The sequence below is a fragment of the Falco rusticolus genome, chromosome 12, assembly GCF_015220075.1.
Source record: "Falco rusticolus isolate bFalRus1 chromosome 12, bFalRus1.pri, whole genome shotgun sequence".
In the NCBI taxonomy this organism is placed as follows: Eukaryota; Metazoa; Chordata; class Aves; order Falconiformes; family Falconidae; genus Falco; species Falco rusticolus.
In genome coordinates, this window is record NC_051198.1 from 24,164,776 (window position 1) to 24,180,209 (window position 15,434).

General features: G+C 39.5%; 1 protein-coding gene across 15 annotated transcripts in view; it reads right to left on the reverse strand.

Annotated features, from left to right (window-relative positions):
- The window catches only part of ESRRG (estrogen related receptor gamma), a 406,419-nt gene that overhangs the window by 218,742 nt on the left and 172,243 nt on the right, over positions 1–15,434 (reverse strand). The window lies entirely within an intron of this gene.

Here is a 15,434-nt window from a genome sequence, read left to right on the forward strand (position 1 = left end):
TTAAATTGATGGTAACTTCTATAACCAGCTGTTTGCAAACAATCAACCTGAGTTAACAGTGCAGGCTTGTACTGCTACACTTGTCCGGAGAAGTGCAAGTTTCATTAAAAGAAATAATAGAATAGTTCAAGAAATTAATAATACGTGTGTGCACACAAAAGAAAATAGGAAGAGAGAAACTCACACGCTCCCATTTGCCCGTGGGCGCCTCTGAACATCTCACGTGTACTGGCTACCTACTTGCTGGGGAGAAAAGAGCTTTTGCTTGGCATTTAATCCAGTAAATCACTAAACGCGTGTAACACTACACATGACTTGTCCCCAAGCATCTCTTGGATTATTCACATGTTTAAAGTAGACATACATCGCAAACTGCTGGACCGCAGCCTGAAGTACAGAGATGTTTTGCCCATGTGCTGCTTCGTAGTGAAACGTCTCCAGGAGGCTGGGATACCTGAGCAATTCAGATGGGCATGACTGGCACTACCTCCTTGGTATCCTCCTTTCCAAATGCCCCGTGATGAGATGCCCCCACCACCTGCCCAAGACTCCTCCAAAGAACTCCTTTCTCCTATGAATTTGCACAGTACCTACACCAACCATCATCTCAGTAGGTGACAGAATCAGGCTATACGTGCCAGGGTACACCCATAATGTTCTCCCAGTGAAAATGTCAGACATCGTGATTCCTTTGTATGTATTTTAAGGGATGCTAATGACTGCTTGCACCGACTCCAACTCATAGGCAAAATGAAGACAGACACATTGAAATGGGAATGAAGCATGACAGCAACTCTTACATAAATACAATCCAGGCATCAATTATATCTGCTACAGCATGGGCCCAGTTATTAGTCATGCTGGATAATAGGTAAAGAGATCTGATCCTTTACATATGTGTGAATCCTCTGTTGAGCATCCAAGATTCACCAAGACGCTATTTTAAAACTTTCTGATGTTATCTGGCCCTTACCTACAGCAAAAAGCTTACTAGTTAATTCCCGGGTTATTTTAATTTCTGAGAACTGGAATTTAGTCTTCTGAACAGCCTGGACCCTCATGAGACTAGTACAGCATCTCTACGACATCCTCTAATTGTGACAGTGCACTAACACAGGTTTAGCTCTTCTATGCTACAGATGCTACAGAAATCAAGTTTGTTTTAGTATCCACCTGTTCAGCCTATTGCAGGAAAAGAAATCCTTGCTGATCCTTAGCAAACAGAATGCGTGGCTAGATATTTCACTGTTTGAAGGAAACCACGCTGCTGCTCGTGATCAGTGTTTTTGTGTAGCTGTCCTTGCATTCTTGGAGGGAGGAGCATTCAGCTTTAGGCACCCAAGTTTGAAAAGTTTGAGAACGCAAGCTTACCTTAGAAACCTCTTACCTGGCAAGACACAAAACTCCACCTCAGGATGAGAGGCCAATTAAGATATATTTATTCAAAATTTGAAATTGAGGGGCAATTTGAACAGCGGCAACCATTCACAATGAACCCTATGTTATGGAATCCATGCAATGCGTTTCTGGGATAATAGTACAGGAACCCCAGAGCTGCAGGAAGCAGAGAGGATGCTACCATTCTGCTTTCTGTCACCAGGAATAACACTAGAGGAAAAGAAGTGCCTTTAAAAAGATGTAAAGGAGGACTGCAAGTGCAGTGCACGGATTATTTTTAATGGCTTAACAAGATTAAGCCACATCCATTAATTAATGTATTTTGAGAAGGCTAATGAAAAACAACATATCTATCTTTTAAAAACATAATACACGTATCTTAAGTATCAGCTTTGCTTCAGGAGGACTGAATCCAGATAGGAACTGTGGCTAACAAGGTACCTGATAATGCTGCCGCAGTAGGCTGGGAGCATTAGCTCTCATTAATTCATGTTCTTAGTGTTATTCAGCATCACCGCCTGACCCGAATGTGATATAACAGGATGTGGCATGCCAGAATGCATCACAACATGTTCAGAATCGGAAAAAGCAAACAAACCCTCAACAACTAAACTTCCCTGCAGCCCCAGTATGGAGTTCAGCATTCCCAACTGGACACAGTCTTAGCTTTATTATCCATGTCTTATACCTCCCGTTGGCTGTTCAATTACTATTTTCTCTCACCTGTTTTCTAAAGCAGCCAAAGCAGGTCAATGCATTTTCACTTAAGAACAAAAGCACAGGATGCCGCTTAAAAGCTTTGACTGTCTGGGGTCTTTTAATTTCTTTCCCTCCGTGTGTGTCTAACCTGGTGCCACCCAAATCTAGCACTGTCAAGTGAAGACCAAGGTGATTAGGAGATACACACTGTTATTTTAGTAAATGCCTTAAAAAAATATTAAAAAAATATTTGGACCTGAAACAAGCCTGAAACATTAGAGCAAAGGCAAGTACAAAAGCAGGAGCTACAGCACCGTACGCCCCGTCTAACAAGGTGTTGAGCACCAAAGCCCAGGGGACTCTTGGTGCTCTCGCTGTGAAGATTAGACAAGAGCACTCGCGCAGGACACAGCAGGAATATGAAGGGACATGAAGTGAGCAATCCCAGCAGACAGCCTGTTGAAATGTCAGTCAGGCACTCTGCCTCCACCACCTTTCACAGAGCTAAACATCTCTTTATGTCAGAACAAATTGGGCAATCCTCAAATCTTTTTTTCCTCTCCCCTGACTTCAATGCAACAACGAGCGCCAGGAAGGAGAGCGGGAGGGAGCGCTCACAGACAGTTCAGTTCACTTCACATGAAAGCGCCCTGACACGCTACAAGACTGAATACTGATATTGGCAACTCTTACAATCTTATCAGAGAGGCAGGAGCAGCAGCAGGCAGCGTGCTACAGACCTTCCCCTTTCCAATTACACTGGATGGCTGTTCCTTTCCCAGGCATCCCACAATGTCCTTTGAAAATAAACTCCTGGGCTTGATCAAAGGCCACAAAAGCAAACATGTCATTTCCTTATTTACGAGCATATTTACTTTTGTCATCTTTTTCTTGTTTCCACTCCTACCTTCCCTCGTTAGTCCATTAAGGAGGTCTAATTTAAGTGGCGTCTAGCACAGTGCTCAAATGGAGACTGGTGAGCGACCGCAATCTTATTTTAAACTATTTGCTTTCACTTGCAAAATTCTGTACAGGGTGTTTGGTTGGGGTTTTTTGACCACAAAAACATACGCAGAAGTTATTTTTGCAGTATAGCAGTAAAGAAACGTTCCAACTGACTTCTGTGAATGTTAGAGAGGTCTTAGTTTGACTGTATAGAGGTGCAAGAATTACTGTGATTTATTTTTTTTTTTAATTTGATTCAACACATAAAACATTGCCTAAAAAATCATCAATTTTCATTCTTAAAAAATAAAAAGAAGGAAAAAAAATAGCAGCATCAAAGGAAAACAGAAAACTTAACCCAGCCAAGATGAAGGACTCTGAAATCACTGGAGCATCAGCCTCCAAGAACAGCAAGACTAAGCTGCTAGTTCACCTTTAGGTTATAAAAGGTGTCACATAATAAAATCTATTATAAAATACATATCTATCTAAAAAAAAACCCCAATGCCATAAAACACACCAACAAAAAAAAATATCTGTGGTTTTAAAAAAAAATGCAAAGTGAGTATCGATAATAAAATATAATTAATTGGTCACTGTCATGCCTAGCCACCTATTCTTTAGATCACAGGCTTATTGCAAGCATGATCATTTGTACAGAATGATCAATTCCTAGGACGTTAATCTGGATAATAATTTCTAAAAGTTGCCTAAAAGTTCTAATGTTAATTGATCACAGTTAAAGATCAGATGCATTACATCACAATTTCAAGTTCCTATTTATGACATTCTGGTAAGCAAATGTCTTGTGTATGGTACAGACATCACCAGACCATTTACTGCCCATTACTGCCAAGAAATGAAGCCCATGCTAGAGTAAACTGTGCAGTTTTCTGGCATTCATTAAAGGAAGAAAGCTTTGTAAGAAAAAAGAAATACCACTGATTTTTACAGGTGTTTAATAAAGATAAGCTGAAAAAAGGGTTCCTATTTTAAGCTTGGTGATAGCTAAAAATGCATTCAAATATGTTCAAAAGCAATCTGAAGTCTCCTAAAAATGGGTGTTTAAAAGTATTCAAGAAAACAGTAAAAATGCAAATAATATTTGTCACATTATTGTAGGATATGGGACAAAAATGCTCATAAATTCAAAGAACCCTGCTGAGGCAAACTGCATTTCATTTAAATATGACATTATTTGGGAGTCATTAAAACAGGAGTAACGTTTATCAGTTGCATTGTAAAGGTTAGTATGAGAAAACAGCAAAAGTTTGCCCATAGCAGAAGGAGTGGTGCAAAGGACTATGAGCATAACACCCTTAATTTTAGTTGTTGTAGCTGTGCCACGGCAATAAAAAGACTTAATGTAATTGATAATTCACTACTGTAAAAATACAGCAGTAAAAATAATGAGGAAGAACCAGTATTTTCAAGAATCTCTGTTCAATGTTCTAATATCCTTCATATACATTATAATGAGACAGATTTAAAAAAAAAAAATAATGAAAAAAGAAAAGAGTGCCAATAGCAACTGCTGACTTTCCATTCAGGAATGTGTTCAATCCTGAAAAAGAAGAAAGCATACAGTGCCTTGTGATTGCTACAAAATATATACAACTGCTCTCGCTCTTCCATTCCAACATGTTTCCCCGATTATTACTTTTTTTAATATGGAAATATAAACCCACTTAATGGGACCCTTAGGCTACACAGAAGTGGGCTAATACGTTGGTTTTAATATAAAGAGCCTAACTCTCACAATTAAAAGTGTCTAACCTTGCTGAAGAGAGATGCTTTCTAGCTACAGCCACGAAGAACCTTGCGCAATTGGAGACGAAACGCTTCTGTTTATATAGACTTGCAGAAGTCTGCCTGTACTCACTTCTGAAAACACACTGAAATGATGCTAAGACCCCCCAAAACTCCGGAGCTGCCATTTTGAGCCTCAAACTGTTCCCTGCAGTCAATCAGCAGCATTAATTGCTGCTTATTTGTACCTGGAAATCAAGATGTAGATGCACACAGAGGCCTTGATTACGCAGACATTTAGTCAGTGGCTTGACTATTGCGAGTAGTTTTTGGAGAAGCAATCAAATTAAGCATCCCATTAAACATCTGATGTAGGTAAATCAGTTCCCAGGTCTTAAAATTTGATCCATCTTGCTTTCCTCCATCTATTAGATTCATTTGTATTTGTAAAAATCAATCACACGCTTGCCTTAGTCTTGCCTTAATTCTGTCAATGAATTTAAACACATCACATACAGCACTTTAATGTAGTTTAGATTCAGCTATGAAGACGCATAACGGTTCTGAGTTAAGATAATTCTGTGGTAAATGGTGGCTCCCCTGGAAGTGATGCCAGTCACCTGGACTGTCCGTGAACCGGTCTCTGGTCTCTCAGCTCACTTTGTGTCTGTTCCCTTCCAATGCGTAGTGAGTCATGGGGTCCGAGGGGACGGGGAAAGGAGCTGGGGTGTTAGACTGCCTTAGTAACGGGGCAGAAGTCCCTCAGGCACGCACATGTTGCCCCCGAGCCAGCGCTGCTGGCACCACCTTTGTCACAGCGATGGCCAGGCAGCGTTTTGGGGAGGACCCAGCTGAACGCTCACCAGCCAGGCACAGTTCTCACCTGGCGCCTGCGGGCAGAGCTCAACACCACCACTACTCACAATATTTTTCTACTAAATGTCTTTTCCCCCCACCCCGCCTGGTGGTAGTACAGTCTGTACCACTCCATTTTCCTACCTCAGGCAAAATGTGCAGCCTTTCCTGAAGCTGTTCCGAACAGAAACTGGAGTAACACCAGGAGGCTTTTGCTCAAGACCTCCACAACCAGCCTGATCTGCATTACACCACATGGTATGCTTTCTCCCAAAATCTCCATGTGACCTGTGCCAATTTGTATTCGCGTTATTTTCTTTGAGCTTGAAATTGATTTGCAATGTTCTCTCTGAAGGCTCACCATTTACATAATTTGCCATTATTCCTGCATCACACACTACTCCACGTCACGGGCGAAGTTCTTCACCACAGAAGCGGTCAGGCGTGGGCTTAACTTTAAGCACAAGAGGTCCCCGGAGACATCTCTGCTACTGCTCGCATGCTACACTTCACCACACGCCTATTTACTTTGTCGTGCCACAGACCATACGTATCGTAGCTTCTTGGAGCTATTAAAAGTGGACACACAGCAATCGCAAGCAGAATTGGGCTTATTGTCTCCACAGACTCGTGCTAATATACCAGCGTCTCAAGACATCACTTCATTTTCATAACAAGGAGGAGATTTAATTTCAGCGGATTTGTGCAAAAAGCAATTTGGAAACTTTGCAACAATGATATTGCTTCCCATAAATGCCAAATTGGTAAAAACATCATAAGAGGCAAACACAGCACATTCACAATATCATTTCTTCTATCTTAAGTACCAGCATTATTCAAAGACATTATACTGCTAAGTATCCAAATAATTCATTCATTTTAAGGATCGAAAGCATAATATTATTTTGTTAAATTAAGCTCTCTCTTTTCCAAATCCCTCTTTTGCACTTAAACTGAGGAAATAAAGGCATCTGAAAAATGCATCTGCATGCAAGGCTTTTATTTTCAGTTTTCAGGGTCTGCTCTGCTCCAGTTGGGGTGTGCCCTTGCATTCTCGCTGAGTACCAAAACACAAACCTAAGTGCAGTAATAACTGTAAACCCCTGCTTTGGATCACAAAGCGAGCCACAGGTAGCATCTCATCCCTGTCTTCCACCGCTAGCAGGAAGGAGGCAGCTGGCAAGGGAAAACATCGCTCACCTTTACCTTACTGGCACCGCCATAACACAAAATCTCCGCTTAAAAAGAAATCGTAATAACGGAAAATGACTGTTTAAAATGATAGCAAAGACCAAAAGTTCTGACTACGGCAGGTTGAGGGAGGCAGACAGCCCGGTTTTAAGCATACCCTATTAACTGATGAACATCAGGACTTTGTGGTCATTTAACACTCCCTATAAATGAAGACTTGATAACAGTTATTGATCTCAGTTTTCCTGGAAGAGGATCCCTGGGCTCAGCAGTGAGCAGTTTTGCTTCTCTCAGTTCATAAATACAAGAATAGAGCTATTGCTCAAATGCCACCCTCGCTGCTGAAAATGAAATAAAAGTAAAATTTCAGTGCAGCACGGAAGCAATACAGGTGTATTTCCACAGGGTTTTTTTGGTAGATAGCCCAAGGTTAATATAATCTCAAATTTCCTTATGGGAAATAGAGAATCGCCACAGCTGAGCCCTGCTATCATTCAAAAATATTTCCTTAGTGAATGTCTACTCAAACCATAGAAGTATACAAGTTACTGTTCTTATTTAATTATTGATCTTCCTTGTGTTACCATGGTATCTGAATACCTCCGAACATCAAAGAATCCAGCCTAACTACACAGAAGACAGGACTATGAGCATCTCTGCTGCCCAGGCAAGAAGCTGAAGCAGGGAATGGGAAGTGTTGGGTTGGTGCATCCCCAGCACAACTACATCACAAGACACAGCTGGCAACAGCTATTGTCTCTCCTATCTTATTCTTCTGTCATTCAAAACTTTTCCCCATTTTCCTTCTTTCTAGCTTTTTCTCCCTAGAACTCTGCTATTGACTGGTCAAATCAAAAGCTGCTTTCTAAAACTTTCTGTGATGCCACCGAAAGCGCCTACATCACTGATAATATATTCTCACACGACTTAAACAGAGAAAATTAATCTCCTCTCTTTCCATCTCCCCTTCCCCAAAAACCTGAAAAACAATCTCTGCACCTCCTGACCCCCAGTTCAGATTAAACCTGGATATCGAAGAAGAGACCTAGAAAGAGGTGCACGTCCCTTCCAATGTGGATTTAAGGAGAAGCTACACAAGTAGATGAACTGTTGAACTCGGTCCTCTGTCTTAAAAATACATTTCGGTGGGATTGTTAATGCACGATATAAGTACCCGAAAGATGTAACAGACTTCTGAAAAATGAATTAAGGACGTATTGCCATCTCCAGCAAAATAATAAAAGTAGAGAGATTAAGAGGCAAGCATATCTTTTTGAATTGTAAAATAGGTTTATAGGTCTTCTAATAACAACTTTTACTCAAACCTTACATAAATAGGCTTATATGATACAAATATTATGTGGGCTATGTGGAAACTACAAGGTCCCTAATCATGTTTAGGGATTACTTGACAGAACAGAGACATTTCATTCCTACTGGACCTAGGGATTACAGCAAAGAAACATCTAATATTCCATTTTTTAATTTCATGCATTTTTTATTTACCTTTAATGATGCTGTATATATTCATCATCCTGAAATATTAAAACAGTATGAAAAAAGTAATAAATTGGTGGAAAATTTAGGGAATGGGAATGCAACAGCACGCAAATCATACACTATCAAGTGCTTGATACACATTTAAAATTACTGTCTAGTACAGCAAAGCCAAATTCCTGGCAGATTTCTGAAGCGCAAAGTCACAATAAGAAGATCAGCAGAACAGACTGAAATAATAGAATATTCATCCCCCTAATCCATATGCAATTCTTTAGGGCTTTTTTTTAACAATGCATATGAGGTCTGACTGTATTCAGGATTTAAATAAGTTGTCTCTCTCTCTCTCACACACACACACACACTCACTCTGTATTTTTGTTTTTTAAAAAAAGTATATACAGTTATCATTTCTGCTCTACTGCACCCACATTGACAAGGTTAGCACATCTCCTCACACCCCAGATGAAACAATAGCATTTTAAACAACAAAAGTGTTAAAAGAAATACATTTATTCATACCATTGAAACCTCCTGCAACAGCTTTGTTGGAACGAGGGGGTCCAGTTTGCCTGGGAAAGGGATTTATTTTTAAAAAAATTTTTTAACTCTTTCCTACTTCATTCTAAATAATTACTGGTTAATTTAAAGCAATTTCACATTTAGTTATTGGCAATAAAATTTTGAGACCAGTATTAAATCTTGGAGAGCATGCCTTTCTCTCTAGACAGATGTAATTTGAGATCTGGTATTGTATAAATGGACAGAGACCTAGAGAGAAATAAATCATCTCTCAAAAGACAGATGCTGATGATAATAATGATACATGTAGAAAATGTGCGTGAGGATGGGTGACTGGGAGGTGCAGTATAAAACTTCCATTGCCATGCATGAGATTACTGAATTAATTTCAAGTAGCGCAACGCCACAACTGAGTTGTAAGATGTTCCTCCAAACAGGAGCATAAAAACATTCATCCCTTATTGTACAGACATACAAAGCCTGGTCTTGAGATCAGGCAGGTTTTACACAGGTTTAACTCTCTGATTAGGCTGCAGAACATCAACACCACAGATGGGTGATATTAACTGAACACAACGAAATATAAGACATTTGCAACGGTAATATGGACATGGACTTGCTAAATAAAGGTGCCTACATGTGATAATTATGGTGGCCACATGCAGAAAGCAGCTTTTGCAACCAACATGACAGTGCTTGTCACAACTCTTAGTGAGGTGAAGGAGCACTAGGACAGGTGATGGTACATGGAAAGCCATCTGGTAAGTGGAAAAGAGCCACCACGTCCTACCAAAACCTGACTACCCAAACACAGCTATTTGTAGTAGCAGGTCTCATGAGAAATGGCCTGGGGTGCAGAGTCCTGCCCAGCATTTACCAGGACTTCGGGGTTCTACCTGGTGAGGGACATGCTGACCCAGCCCCCTTTAAATCATGCTTGTGTGTTATCAGCCAAACTGGGATATCAGTTGACATTGCTATTCAAATTGCACAGTTACAGTTTTAATTTGATACAGACTAAACAAGCAACGTAAAACACACTTAATGGAAGATTCTTTTTTTGGCATGGAACCTGCTTTTCTTTGGCAAGAACCTGCTGTGATTTATGCAGCTGTGATGCCACTACCTGCCCATACCACGATGCTCGTCTGCTGACAGCGTTCAAACTTATTGGTGCTTATTGCTTACAGGTATCTAATTAATCTTGATAGATTGGGGAAACAAAATCACAACCACACTGAAATCAGCAGGAACAGTCCAGCAACAACAGGGCAAGAACACATCCATCCCACTTGCATATTTTGCAGGCACATAAGCGAAAGAAGCAGCATTCTTAGAAAGGATTTGATCTGTACTAGCAAGAAAGGTGTTAAGTTGTATAAGGAAATAAAAGAAAAACAAATATCAAAATTATGCTAGAAAATATGATGAATAAAGAGGGTCTATTAATGCACAGTGAACTTTGGGGGGAAAACCTGACAGATGCCCTGCAGAGCTACATTGGAGCTAATCTGAACCTGAAAGGCACCAGTGGCAGCAGCTTTGCTGCAAACATGCCATGGTTTTAAAAGACAGGGCAGTTAAGCAGAAGCACAAAGTACCATTTCAATTTTTTTTGGTGAATTTTCTCAGTGCAAATTAGAGTATGCCTGAAATAGATTAGTGCTACTCTTCCTTCTGCTATCCTGCGTTTTACAGGACATAACACATACCTATATGAGCATATTTTAGGGAAGACCACAACTGTTTGTGACAGAGGAGGCTAGAAAAGAAGAGGAAAGCTTTTGCCCAAATTTCAAAACTTTGTTCCAAACCACAGAGCTACTAAAGCTTTTTTACAAGTGCTTGTAAATACTTTTTATGTGCATAAAGAATATTTTGTTTCCTCATACTCATTCAGAGAAGTGGTTCAACCACCTAACCACCTTCTTTAGAAAGTTTCTAAGCAAGCAACGCAAGGCATATATTTGGAATATGAAAGTTTAATCCTGCTCATTAAAACATGACAAACTTATAATTAATTGAGAATGGAGTCAATAATGAGAACATCCTTCAATGTAATGATGTTGGTACTATCAACTTGCAATATGGGAATATGTTACAGAAAGTGAAGTATAATATGAAAAATTGTAAGTCAATTTAAAAAAGAACAGTTCAACGTTTTCCCTTGGGTCCAATCTTTAAAATGCAAATTTTAAATCCTCAAAAGTTATATTTTCCTAGTCATCAAATAAGATAATACATTACGTTGTTTTCCTGCAATGAGGAATAATTCAAGGTCTTATATTGCCGGATTAATCTCACAGCCAATATTTAGGAAAGGTTTCTTTTGGAGCTAATCAAACAACAAAAGCAATCTTCAAACTGTGCCATATTCATTGATTTGTAAGGTATCTTAAACTTCTGTTTTATTAAATGCAGCTTAAATTAGCAACAGCTCTAAATCCACCTGCTCATGACACCCCTTGAATTTCACAGACATTATGGGAGATAGGTAAAAAGAAAATGCATTCAGATCAAAATTATTAGGACAAACTTTTTTTTTTTTTTTTTTTGAATGAAAGATGACATTTCAGTTTTAAGATAGCACCAAGCTACATCCCTATTCCCTACCTGATGTCGCATATCTGGAGGTTGTTGCCGATGGTATTCAGTTTACTTTTTCTTATGGAGCTAACCGCCTTGACCTTACTGGATAAGGTATGTCCACTGATTCCTCCAAATAATGCTTATTTCTTTGCACATATGAGAAGGATAAGTGTCAATGTACAAATTTATGACATTCTTAGGCTTTCAGTATCACAACAGTATCATTAGGTTAAAGGACATTACTCCACAGAGGAGTAATGTTGTGATGGTACATCTGTTACCATAGGGACAAGCGGTAGGGAACACTGTGTGGAAGCATGTAATACCATCCCAATCTTCACCTTCACTACTAGTTAGCGTTGGTAGTTTCTTTTCTTTCTGTGAGCGGTCATACACGTGTGAACAGGATTTTGCCATGGTTTGAGAACATGTTTCAATGTAAAAATTTAAATGCCTGACTGTCGGCACTAAGAGATTCCTGAGTTAGCATGGCCGAGCTTTGAGCTCTGGATAAAGAAGTTTTAGAGCCGACTCACCTCCCTCCGTGTCCTCAATGACTGTGTGCAACAGAGAAACCATGTTTCAACACAGGTGATGCCTACGATCAAATAATATAATATAACACAATACTCCATTAACTCACATGTGTTAGAAGCTGCCAGCGCAAATCTTTTTCAGACCCAAGGAAGGATATCCAAATATTGGGTAATGCACTCTGACTGGGAAGACTATCAGTGAGTTTCTCTGTTTGTTTATATAAATGGGCCAATACTTTTTAAAGCACTTCAGAGCACTTAACTAAATCAAACAAGCACTTGAACTTTAAATATCTAGCAAGAGAAGCTATTGACAAGTATGACTTTACTTAGTAAATCCTAATATCTTTGCGACCTTTCATTCATGCAGTCTCTTCACGAAGAGAAGCACCAGGCTCTCACCTCCACTCTGCTCTGCTGTAAGACAGAGGGAAGAGCAATTGCCTAGCCCCCTTTTCGCTAAAGCAAACCGCTTTATTTATTTCCTATATGGGGATCCTGGGCCCACAGTAACCTTTAGAAAGCAGTTTCTAATTTTGAAATCCTATTCTCTCTCTTACTTGGCCTTTAAAGTAGGATTTCTCCATCTTATGAACCTCCTTTTCAACTCTTTGCTATCCACAGGTTGCTAAACCTTGATTTGGGAATATAATGTTTACCAATCGTCCTTTTAATTCCCATCAGGTCAAAAATGCTGTGGGAACAGCTTGCTATGCTCAGGAGAAGGGTGCTTTTGGTAAGTAGTCTTAAAATGGCATTAGTGTCACATGCACCTTTTTAGGTCTTCATACCTGTAATACACTCCCTAGCTGCTGCGTTATATACAATTACACTGGTCATTTCCTCATCTAGATTGGTGTGACCTAACTAACATGTGATGAATCAGCATCCAAATGAATAATCTGAAAGATTATTCTATAGCTCTGGACAGTATGTTTTTTTGGAAACATTATGATTTCATATGGGTCAAGTAACATACAACTCCATAGCTGGACCCTGTCAAATCAAGTTTGCTGTATGCTCTGAAAAACAGGATGGGTTTATGCATTTTGAGGAAAGACAGTTTTCAGAAGGAGAAAGCCACTGATGAAGGCCAGTCCAGCCTCAAGCATTAAGCTGGCCCTGAGAACCAAGAAGGAAGGAACGTTTCCATTCCGGAGCTGGTACATCACATTCCCTAAAAATCCCACACCACATTTTGATTTTTATTTCTCTCTCAATGTGTTTTGCCCACAGTCTGCATAATGTGGCAGAAGGGAGGTGATAAAATAAGCCTTTACTTTAACCTGGTCATTTGGTTTTTAGAGAAAGTAAGTGTTTTTAAGCTATATTCTGGAGCTCATTAACCACATCGGGATTTCAGTTTGCCAGTTTTAGGAGACATGTCATATGTCCTGAAAGCGGTACTGGCTGTTTGGGATTTGTACTCACCAGTTGGCTAACGAACATTCTCAACACCCTATTTTGTTAGAAAAATACCCAACAGATGCAGTGGAAAATATGAACTACCCTGCGCTAAAGCTTCAGTCTACGTACAGTTCCTAAAAGAAACAGCTTTGAAAATTCTTCGAAATACCCTGTAAGTTATAATTGGGTTTTAATGTATAAAACGGCTGAGTAATTTAAATGTTTGGAAAAGAAAACAGTCTTTCCTAGAGTTTATGAAGTGATAAGTCTATCTCTTAGAATGATTAACCATGAATCCTGATTTCAAACACAAGCGTTTACTAGCATATGCTCTCCACAGCTGACATGGTAAGATCATACAGTTTTATCAAATTAATATTCCAGGGCCCAACTCTGATATTAAATCCCCATTCCCCACCTCCCCCTTGAGTAAGTGCCTTGGTTTCTATGCAAGTAATTTTACTTCCTACACTTAAACAACAAGCGAAATCAGGATTAAGCTCTGCTCATGATGCATTTTGGTCTACTGAATGACACAAGGTAGATTTGTATGTACAGGATGCATACCATGACATTCCCACTGGAAACTGAAAAAAACCCCAAAGCATCCAAACGCAAAGCCCAAAAACTAGTGATATTCAAGGATAATACAATAATCATTCACTTAAAGAAAAATTTTTAGTATTGAATGCATATTGGAGAGACAAATGAAGTACAGCCAGAACAGCAGAAAGCATGCTTTTGGGTAAGAATGCCCCAAATAACGTCACATTTTAGAACAGTGCTAAGACAAGACTGACAAAAGAAAGTGCAATTCAGCTTTGAACAAACTGCAAACAAGTAACAAGAACTAATTATTTAGAAAGCCCTTCAAGATCTCATGGCTTTGATAAAAATGAATTAAAGGGTGAAATTAAAAAAATACAATTAAAACTTAGACAAGATGAGCTGAAAGAGAAAGAGAGACAAAAGCAGTGAAAAGAAACAGATCCAGCAAAAGTACTGGTCTACTTTATTCTAATAATAGAGTCATCAACAGAGTATCTGTATGCACTAACACCTAATTTGAGCATCCTGAATTCTGATCCTGATTTCTAGAGATGGCAACTACATATTAAAAAAAAAATAACACTTAAATTGCTCATTACTAGAAATAGATTGATTTGCATGAGAAAGGTTCAGAGTTACATTCCCATTTCATTTACAAATATTAAGATCATGAAATGAAGTCTCAAAGTCCTAACTCCCGGGCTAACACTTCCCCCCCCCGTAGGTAACAGCATCATTGCCCCGGGACCTGGGAAATAACACATCCAGTGGCCACAGGGAAGAGGCAGTGTGAGTGAGCCTGGCAAAAACTGGAAAAGATCTTTGGAGATGAGCATGAGAACTTGCAGTTCTGTTTGGTATTCTAAGACAAACAAATAGAGAAACATCCAAATGGCAAACACCATCAGCAGCGAAGGCCTGACTTTATTTACGTCCATCTGAGTACCTGACCACACATGTCAGGGGCAAATCGCTCAACCAAGACAAAACCATGGGACTGTTCAGTAGAAGCAGAAAGATCTGCTCATGCAGAGCAACCTCCAAAGCCGTGGTCGTGCTCAACCTTTCTATTTCTCATTAGTTTTCCTCCCTTCAGCAAAACTTGCTGGTATACGAGGTCAGCTACTTTATTCTTAAGTTTGTGAATGTAAAATGACCAAAGAAACATGAGTTTACTGCGCCACAGAAGATAATTGCCAGAGCAATGCAACACGGTGTATGTCGGGCACAAGAGAAGATGGCTGATACTCTATGGTCAGCACAGTTTGAACCGCTTGCTGAATTTGTTTACCAAATACCAGTTTAAGCCATGGTTTGGGTTTTTTTGGGGGGTGGGGATGAGTGGGTGATGTTAAAGTTAATATGAGCAAATCACCAAGGTATTAGAAAAACAGCAGCTGATGAACCTGCTGCTTTAGACAATAGCTCAGGGATCTAGATTACTGTTTTGCCATACTTCCAGCTCTATGCTAAACATCAGGTTGTCAGAATTGTCTT